The sequence below is a fragment of the Canis lupus genome, chromosome 1 (genome assembly GCF_011100685.1).
Source record: "Canis lupus familiaris isolate Mischka breed German Shepherd chromosome 1, alternate assembly UU_Cfam_GSD_1.0, whole genome shotgun sequence".
Taxonomy (NCBI): Eukaryota; Metazoa; Chordata; class Mammalia; order Carnivora; family Canidae; genus Canis; species Canis lupus.
The window spans coordinates 2,159,387-2,168,356 of NC_049222.1; positions in this window are offsets into that span (position 1 = coordinate 2,159,387).

Genomic DNA, 8,970 nt, shown 5'->3' on the forward strand with positions numbered 1-8,970 from the left:
AAATCACATTAGTTTCTAAAAATATTCGTGCGCAGGCTCAAGAGACGTTGCGCACAGAAGGCAGCTAAACACTCCGTAAGGATGCAACCAGCTTGCCACGCACGTAAGCGAGCTCCGCGGCGGGAAGGAAGAAGAGCCGGGTCGCAGCTTGTCACGCGTGGGACTGACACAGAGGCCCCGTGGTGCAACCCCGCGACCCCCGGGAAGTCTGTCTTCCTGAAATGCTAACGTGTTATCTTGAATGTGTCATTTAGAAATGCCTAAAGTGATGTGAAGGCAGAGACGTTCTCTGAGCTATTTGCTGGTTACTGGGACAGAAATGACAAAGGATTCTGTCCATTAGTTTTTCAATACAGTGCTCAATAGTGGTAGGAAATTGATGGTGTGGCTGGGGCATCACATCGAGGAAACTTATGATGCGGACAATAGCACTTTCAATAAAAGGGCTTTTGATTTTCTATGTGTCAAACTGTTTTAATATTAGGGCATTTCTAGGTCAACGAAGGGTTAATGTAGCATCGTAAATCATATCTAAACAAGAGCCTTAAGCTCACTCTACATAGAAAGTAGTCTGTTAAGGTAGAAAAAAAAAAAAAAAAGCATCCTCCTCCCCGGCGCCCCCGCCCCGGCCCCCAAATCATCAAATGGTAGGTCGCTAAAGCCACGTGGAAACCACATTTATTTCACTGGCCGGGGCATCGGCACAGCATACTAAAGAGACTGAATAATAGGCGAATTAGAAATTAATGATTCTCTGCTATGTAAATGGCGTGAAAGGACAGAGTCCCCCGCAGGCGCGGTCCCGAACCTCATCTCCATTTGTTGTTTATGGGGGAGATTCAGAACCTAAAGTAAATGTTGCAGGAGCCCCACTCGGTCTCTACTGAGAGCTATCATCTCCTCTCCATGTAAAGCCCCAAGTAAACTGGACGTCGCACCCATTCATCCACCTCAGCGATAGGATTTCAACAATTACGTTGTGCGGTTAATCTTTCGGTATGAATAAATAATGACTGCTCACGCGAGCCTCGTCCCATACATTATGCCCTCCGTGTTCTGCAGCAGCATAGCTCAATAACCCACATTGATTCCCACCCGGCACATCCCAGTGTTGCCCTCTCTGAGCTACACTGTTGCTGTTGTTTCCAAGTTCTCCCTTCTCTGGAAAGCTCCAGAAGAGTTGTTCTCTGAGAAGGGGCCAAACTGCCAAGTTTTTAACTCATTAAAAAAAAAAAAATCCTTTCAGCACCATTATTGGGAAGTGCAATTAAAAAAGATGACAAATTCAATAAGATTTAATGAAGAACAGAAGGAATGCAATGAAAGAACACATTTCCCATTTTGTTTGTGCTTTTAGTCTAAACTAGCCACATATATTACACCTTGCATAGGGATTGTTTGGGGGGCAAAGAGCCTTTAAAATATGCTCTTTGAGAGGAGAAGGATGACGTGGAGAAATGGTACTATAAAATCCGCGGTGCCTGCTGGAAACAGCAGGTGTGCGCCTTCTCCTGTGGACGATCCCCTCTCCTTAAAAGCCACACAAAACCAAACCCATGCGAGCTGGACAGGATGCAACTCTGAGAGCAACGCAAACTTGGGCACAATTTGTCACTTAAAATCTGCAAATCCCTGCAATATCGGGTGCTCGCATGTAAAACAAATGGGCTCTGGGAGGGCAGGCAGCATTGACAATCCGGCAAAGAGCAATCTTCTGTCATTTAATGAAGGATGGAGAGAGCGCTTGACAAAGTGCCCGCTCATTACAAGTTTGTTTTTGTGTGTGTGTCTGGGTGGCCGACGGAGAGAATGTGCATGTGTGATGAAAAGGTAATCTCCCCAGTTCAATCTTCTTAGACAAGTTAGAATTGTTAAAGGCAATCTTATTTTATTGTGAATTCATTTGGACAGTACTGAACAAAGAATCAACTGAGCCAGCACCCTGTTGGTATTTCTTTTTAGCCAAAACAATACAAAAATAATTGTGTCGTTGTAGATTTTCAGGCTTGCTTTCAACTCTGTGTGACATAAAAATTATGTATCTCTACCTGTGCATCTACTTTTAGAAAAACTTATAAAAGATCCAATTAATTCAAACCCTGTCCAGTCATAAATACAGATGAAATGTGTTTAACAGCTATAGAATTTCTATTCTAATATTCTGTATTAGGAAAAAAAACACATAACACAGAGATGGGTTATGATACCCCAATGACCATTACATGTAATTTTGCCATCGATGAAAAAAATCTAGCTGAGACTGATAAACAGCTCACCAAGTTCAGCTACATAAAAACATAGATTTTAATGTTTCTTAGATCAGAGGTCTAGAAATCAGTTGGATAAAATGCAAATATTCAATGATTTATGAGTGTTGAATACACAATTCTTCCAGTTTTGTTAATTTGAACTCATGGGAAAGGATCAAGAATTTCTCTTTCTTTTGTTTTTAATAAGTAAGATCTTAAGGAATGAGGTTGTCATCAGATTGTGTACCGAGCAAACCAGTAGGTTTGCAAATCTCAAGAAATGTGTCCTAACCAGGTGCTTGATAAGGTTATCAAGAAGATACAGTGAAATCCACGCACAGATGTTGTGGCATCACCTGGGTGTCATCTTCAGATCCTTGCACAGGTTCCCATATGAGTAACACTGAGTCTATAACAGGCTGCTTTGTGTGAGGACAGGGAGGGGCCTCCCACTGCAGGGTGATGGGCACACTAGGTCTGGAATGAAGATGCATGGCCTGCATCCTCCATCCACAATAAAACCTCCCCGCCTGCAACTGCGCGGAGTTTAGTCCTCTCGAATATCCTGCTTTTCTCCCTAAGTTTCAAGCCGAACACAAATGTCCCTGCAGTTTCTGTTACTGCTCTTCAGAAAATGAAGCGGGGTGTCCGCCGCGATACAGCCGCCTCGGAGCCGCGGTGGTACAGAGGCGTGACCGCAGCCAGGAGAGCGGGGCGCTGCCTCGTTCTCAGGAGCAAGGTGGGACTGACGGAGGGTCCCGGCACAGCTCCGCGTTTTACTGCCTGAAATTGAGAGTTCTGATCAATGCTGGTATCAGAGGTCACGTACCCAAAGTCTTCATGCCCACGCCAGCACCAGGAGATTTATAAAGTCCTTCTCTGATGTAACACGCTACAAATCCTACCACTAGCTTTCCAGCAACGTAGCTTTCACCGAGCTTCCATGACCAGGGACGCGGTGATGACAGCGGGTCCAGGGTCGGGCTCAGGGTCGAGGCCATTTTCTTTCATAAATAAATGGATCCCACACCCTCTCCAAGCAAGTATTTGTGTGCATAGGAATTTGTTTATGATCCACGCTTGTTTGATTTTACAGGGAATTTCTGTAATTTTAGGGAATACTCTGTGTGTGTGTTTTTTTTTTTCTTTTGTGGCTGCCTTGTAGGAAGGATAGAACAGGACACCTGTCACTTCGTGGATCCGTAGCTGAAAGGCTCAGCTTTCAAAGCAACTTGATTATTCCAAAAACATATAGTGGATTTTTTAAGCGTGAAATTTGTTTCAACCACAGAAATTTATGAAAAACATAAGTTTTTTGAGATTGTTTTTTATTCTCAGAACAATTGAGAGGAATGTATAAAATAAAATAAAGGAAGGGTAAGGTTATTTGCAGTAAAAGTATCAGCAACTCAAGGGCAAGACGCGGGTTGTCTTCACTGTTTTCACTGTAACTCACGGTCTTATTTAAAGTAGAAGTTCCTAAACCTACTTGTTTTCTTACTGAATCCTGATCACAGTGATAATGCATGGCTGAAAAAACAGTGCTCCTAGGGAAACAGAGGTGTAACAGACTATTCGTACATAGGGTCATTTTTGTTGGAAAAGTTATCATTTTATACGATGTGTGTATCCTAGAATTTACCTGTCATATCATATTGTATGTAGGTTACATATGTGCTTTAGATTCATCGTAAAACAGGTAATGACTGGGTTTATAAAATGAGTCAAGACTTTAAGGGAAACGTTGGTCACCCTCCGGCCCCGGGCAGGTAGGTGCAGTCACTGCCTCTCCCCAGGGCCAGCCCTCATGACTGTGCTGCCCCGAGTGACCCGAGGCCTGTGTCCCCAAACCAGGGGCAGCCAGGGGACCCCACCTCACACAAGCCCCCACGCGATCGCCTTCTGGCTCAGGAGGTTGAACTCAGAAACGCAGAGGACAACGCCTTCAACAAGGAGCGAGAACACAGACAGCATGGCCCGAGAACCACTCTGAGGAGCATGTTGGCAGGTGCGACGGCTGGGTTGGTTTCTTCCAGGACAGAAACCATTCCTGAGGGGAAGCTGCATCAGGGAGTCAGGAGAGGGACAGCGAAGGAACAGAAACGATATCCATCCGAGCCCTTGACCTGCAGGCCTTTGGAGGGTCATGTTGTGGCGGGTTCTGGGTGCAAGGCCCCGCAGTGGAGGATGCACTGCTTTAGTCCATTGCAAGAGCACAGGTGCACAGGGTCTCACTGGGGTATCTTCCAGAGACAAAGCACAGCGTTGGCACCAATGTCAACAGGAAGCATAGTATGGGCGTGGGTGGGAGGCCTGGGAGGATCCGGGGTCAGGACAGACCTCCCAGGATGCGATTCCGGGGCTCCGCTCGGAAAAGGCAGGGGACCAGGGTCGGGGCAGGGATGACATTCCCTGGCACAGGGGGCAGCTCCTCTACAGGAAGAAACCCAGGCTGTGGCCGGGACAGGAGTGGGGGCAGGATGAGGGCCATAGAGCCCCGGAGGGTGTGAACCCCCAGGCAGAGACCCCCAAAGGTAGAGCCAGGCCCTGCCCCAGGGTGAGCCACACTGGCCATCTGGCAGGAGAGCCCTGGGGGATACTAGCCCACGCGGAGCATCCACGCTTTATTTCTGTGCTTTGTGCTGCTGGGAGTGGGCAGGACGAGGGCCCATGAGGAAGCAGAATACAGACACGCGAAGCAGCAAGATGTGCAAGTGACAAATATAAAAGTCAGCTTGTGGATCTGGGGGCACATTTAAGTGTTCAGGATTTAGGCCAAATGAGGATCTCCTGACTTCATATTCCTGACGTTTTATGTCAGGCCTGACTCAAAAGTGTGTACCCCAGTCCAACCCACAGAAGACTTGTTTGCCCCTCAGCAGAGAATCAAAATAAGGGGGTTTCACAACAATTAAATAGGAACTAGGTTTTCTAAACACAAGACAAATCCCTCCAAACCACCTTCCTTGACATCAGGGTCCTTGCATCACGGCGTCCCTTTGGTCATCATACTTGCAGGTCTCGGGCAGGGAACATTTCCTCCCTTTGGGGAGAGTTTAGAAGTCTTTTCTCTGGAAAAGTTGAGTATGAATGTGCTCTTGGCACGTGGAGAAGAGCCCCCCCTCCTCCCCCACAGGACTGTCTCCTTACTTTTGAACTTCTTTTCTTGAGACAAGCCACCGTCTGGGAGCCACGAACTGCTTCTGCACGTAGAACGACGCCCCACTTTGTTAATCAGGACCCTACTGATTGTCTTCAGTGGTGGTTTGCTTTATATGGAAATGAACATTGCTATTAATAAATCCTTAAAAAAGGAAATAAGAGCATAAAATAACAACAGTGTTTCAATGGCAGTTGAGTGAGGTCTCTCCAGCATGAAATTTGGGGGCCACGGGTAAGACCATGAGCCATTTTCTGTAAATGCAGCTCAAAGTGTGTGTGTTATAATCATTCAGCTCCTCTGATCTCACTATGGTGTTTTGGGAAATGTGTTACAGCTACACACTGACCACAGTGAGCTGGAGTTGTGATCTGCAACAAAAGCCTCTATAGACAAGGTATTTTCAGAATTTTCTTGTCAGTCTAGGCGTTGCATACTGGGTGTACGATTGCCTACTTCTGCAGTTTCTCAGCTATAATACACATCACCTCCCTTCTCTATAATTAAGCTGGTTTAAAACACACACACACAAAAATAAAAACATCCTCTATTTTCTGAGAGGTCCTTTCCATGGAATTGCCTGGTTCGTTCTGTCAATATCCGTATCAGCGTGGATGTTTCTGATGCCCTGATCTTACAAACAGGTGATAAAACATTCTCTAACTCCCTCCCCTCCCCTCAAAACAACACAACAAAGGAAATAACTCCCCTCACACAGTACAGGCAAGGAATTAACCAAAGGTTCTGCAGCTCCTACACAGCGTCTGGAAAGCACCCCCACGATGGCAGCTTTCCTGGTGTAAATACCAATCTGATCAGAATATAGTATATTATTGGATTTCTAATTTTCCGTGAAAAGCCCAGGCTGTGTTGAGCAGCCTTTAGCAAGCTGTCACAGATGAGACCAATGAGTGCATCCTGACTTTACACACGGTGAGGTTGCCAAGGATACGCTGCCGAGGGACCAGGGTCAGGAGTCAAACTGACCAATATTGAGTAAATTGCATTGGTTTGAATGATTCCCCCTGAGCTAGTAATGATATGGCAAGCACATAGTTAGGTCTGCAGACAGATAAATACTACGTTTGAAGATCAACCAAGCTATATTCGGGATTGGCATATGTATCTGTGTACGCATGTGGTTTGTGCGTGAAAAATACAGAAACATCTACACAGCAGCTCACGGGGCACCAAGTCAGGTGGACAATGAGTCTGGAAACTACGACAACGGTGTGCATCCGTCTGTCCACGCCGGACTTTGGTGGATGCTGAACCGGTGCTCCACACAAAGCCATGCATGGATAGTGGCTCAATGTGTACTAGTAAAAAACCCTGTGCTGTATATTTTTCTATTTTGACTTTCATGGTCATGAATATTATTATTATTATTTTTGCCTCAAGGTGTGTCCTGATCTTCAGAGTACAACAAAACACAGAAATCTTACCCCAAGTCCTGCTAACTTTGTGTGCCACCCCCTCCCACTGTCTCAAATGGATGACACACAACACTTGAATTATCAGCTTCCAGAAGCCACATCAAGCTCAAAAAGGACAGACAAAGAGGGTTGGCCGCGGTCTTCCTAATAAACATCCTTCCAGCCATTGAAACTAATACTTTCTTCTTAAGGAATCAATTCATCAATCCATATCGCCGCCCTTCCATCATTAGGCTGGCTAATTAAGAAGTCGACATGTTCTCCAAGCGTGGCTTGCTATCCTTACCAGGCCCTGTTGTCACTGGCTCTCCTCACATCACCTGCCATGGTGTCTGTCATAACTGAAGAGTCAAAAATCATGCATTTGACTGGAAATGGCAAGAGCATGAAAGCCTGCCATCCTGCCTCCACAGCTCAGAGCACAACCTGCAGGAGCAGAGTCCCCAGTGTTTCTGAGCTGGGACCCAGTTCCTTGGCTCCTTCCTGACCCACCACTGCTCACCACCGACCCCTCCGACATAAAACTACTCCCAACCTTCCCCGCGTCCCCTGGTTCCTGTGAATACGTGGCCCAAATTAAGTGGAAAGAAAGAGTCAGCTGTAGATAATTTCCCAACAAATCAACTTTGCTTTTTCCCAGCATATAAGTCACATGGTTAAAAATCAAAAGATTCTACCACAAAGTGGAGCAAAGAATAGGGAAAATCAGAGCAAAAAGAAGGAAAGGGTAAATTGTGCTGGATTTCTTCTCCCATGGAAGTGAGGTTTGAAACAGTTTGAAAACACTATAAAAGATTTATAATCTCAGAGAAAGGAGGAGCTTCTTCCTCTTTAAATATCTTTTTTCATGAATGTATGTTTTCCCAAAATGACTTTAAACCCATTTTCTGTCCCTTGGTACATACGATTTATACACTGGGGCTGAGAAATGTTCTCTCTCATCTCTCCTGTCTTCCCCATCTCTCCCATCTCTCTGGTCTCTCCCGTCTCTCTCCTCTCTCCCGTCTCTCCTGTCTACACTTGCGCAGGAATCCTGCATCTCAGCGCCTTCGGCAGTATTTTGTTATGTATCTAAGTGAGTGGCCCAGGCTATATAATTTATTTCTTTACAAAGTTTCTTTGTTCCAGTTTTTTAAGTTAGGGGAAAAAAGTCAAAATTGGCTGCTTTAAAAGAAGGAATGTGGTGTGATACTCTTTCTAAATCTAAAGAAAAGGAAAAAAAAATGGCCAGGATGTTTCTCGATAGATGGTTAAGAAAAGAATCATTCTGAGTCTGGAGCAGTACATTTATAAAAACGCTGAGTTTTGTCTCTGTTCAATCGGGATACTGACCAGAGGAAGCCTAGAGGCAAGATAATTAAGTTTCCTTTACTAATTTAGTTCTTTGTAGCATCTCCCAGAAATGCCTGCTGCCCCGCACGTCAGCCTTTCATGTTGGATTGTCTGCCAGGATGAGAGATGCCGTCCTGCAGCCTCGGTGAGAGGGGTCCCTGCATCGCCTCCTGAAAAGGGGCTGCTGAGATATTTCAAATGCGCTTGTTTTATTTCACGTATGTCCCACAACCTACACTAATTGCATCGTGATTTCAGGATGCATTTCAATAGATGGGTGATTTATGAAGAAGATGCTGGGGAAAGTCTATAGCAAATAATAGGAAGGAAAATTAATAAATCACAGCCCTTTTCACATAAAGAGAGAAAATTCTTTGTAAGGTGAACTATTTAAAACACAATTAGCTCATTCAAGTCCTGGCAGCAGAAAATACTGTTTTTAGAGCTGTGGTGAGCAAGCGCGCGCCTCACTTGAGATTTAAACAGATGGGCGAGAGGGTATGCGGTCGGGACTTCTGTCCATACCTTCCCAGGTGACGTGTGCCCACCTGGCTTCCCAAGCCCCTCCCCACCCACCCCGTGGGCCGTGGTGCCCGAGGGCAGGAGGCCGCCCACCCCTGCTCCGGACTGCGGTGAGAGCATGTCAGGGAAGAGCGGAGTGTAGCACCCACCTGTCCCCGAAGCTCCGTCTTTGGGAGCAATGCACCTACTAGTTTTGGAAAATGCCTTAGGGGGAAGATATCTCATAGGTGAATATTCTAAGCCTGCAAACACTCCATCGAACGGCCTTTGC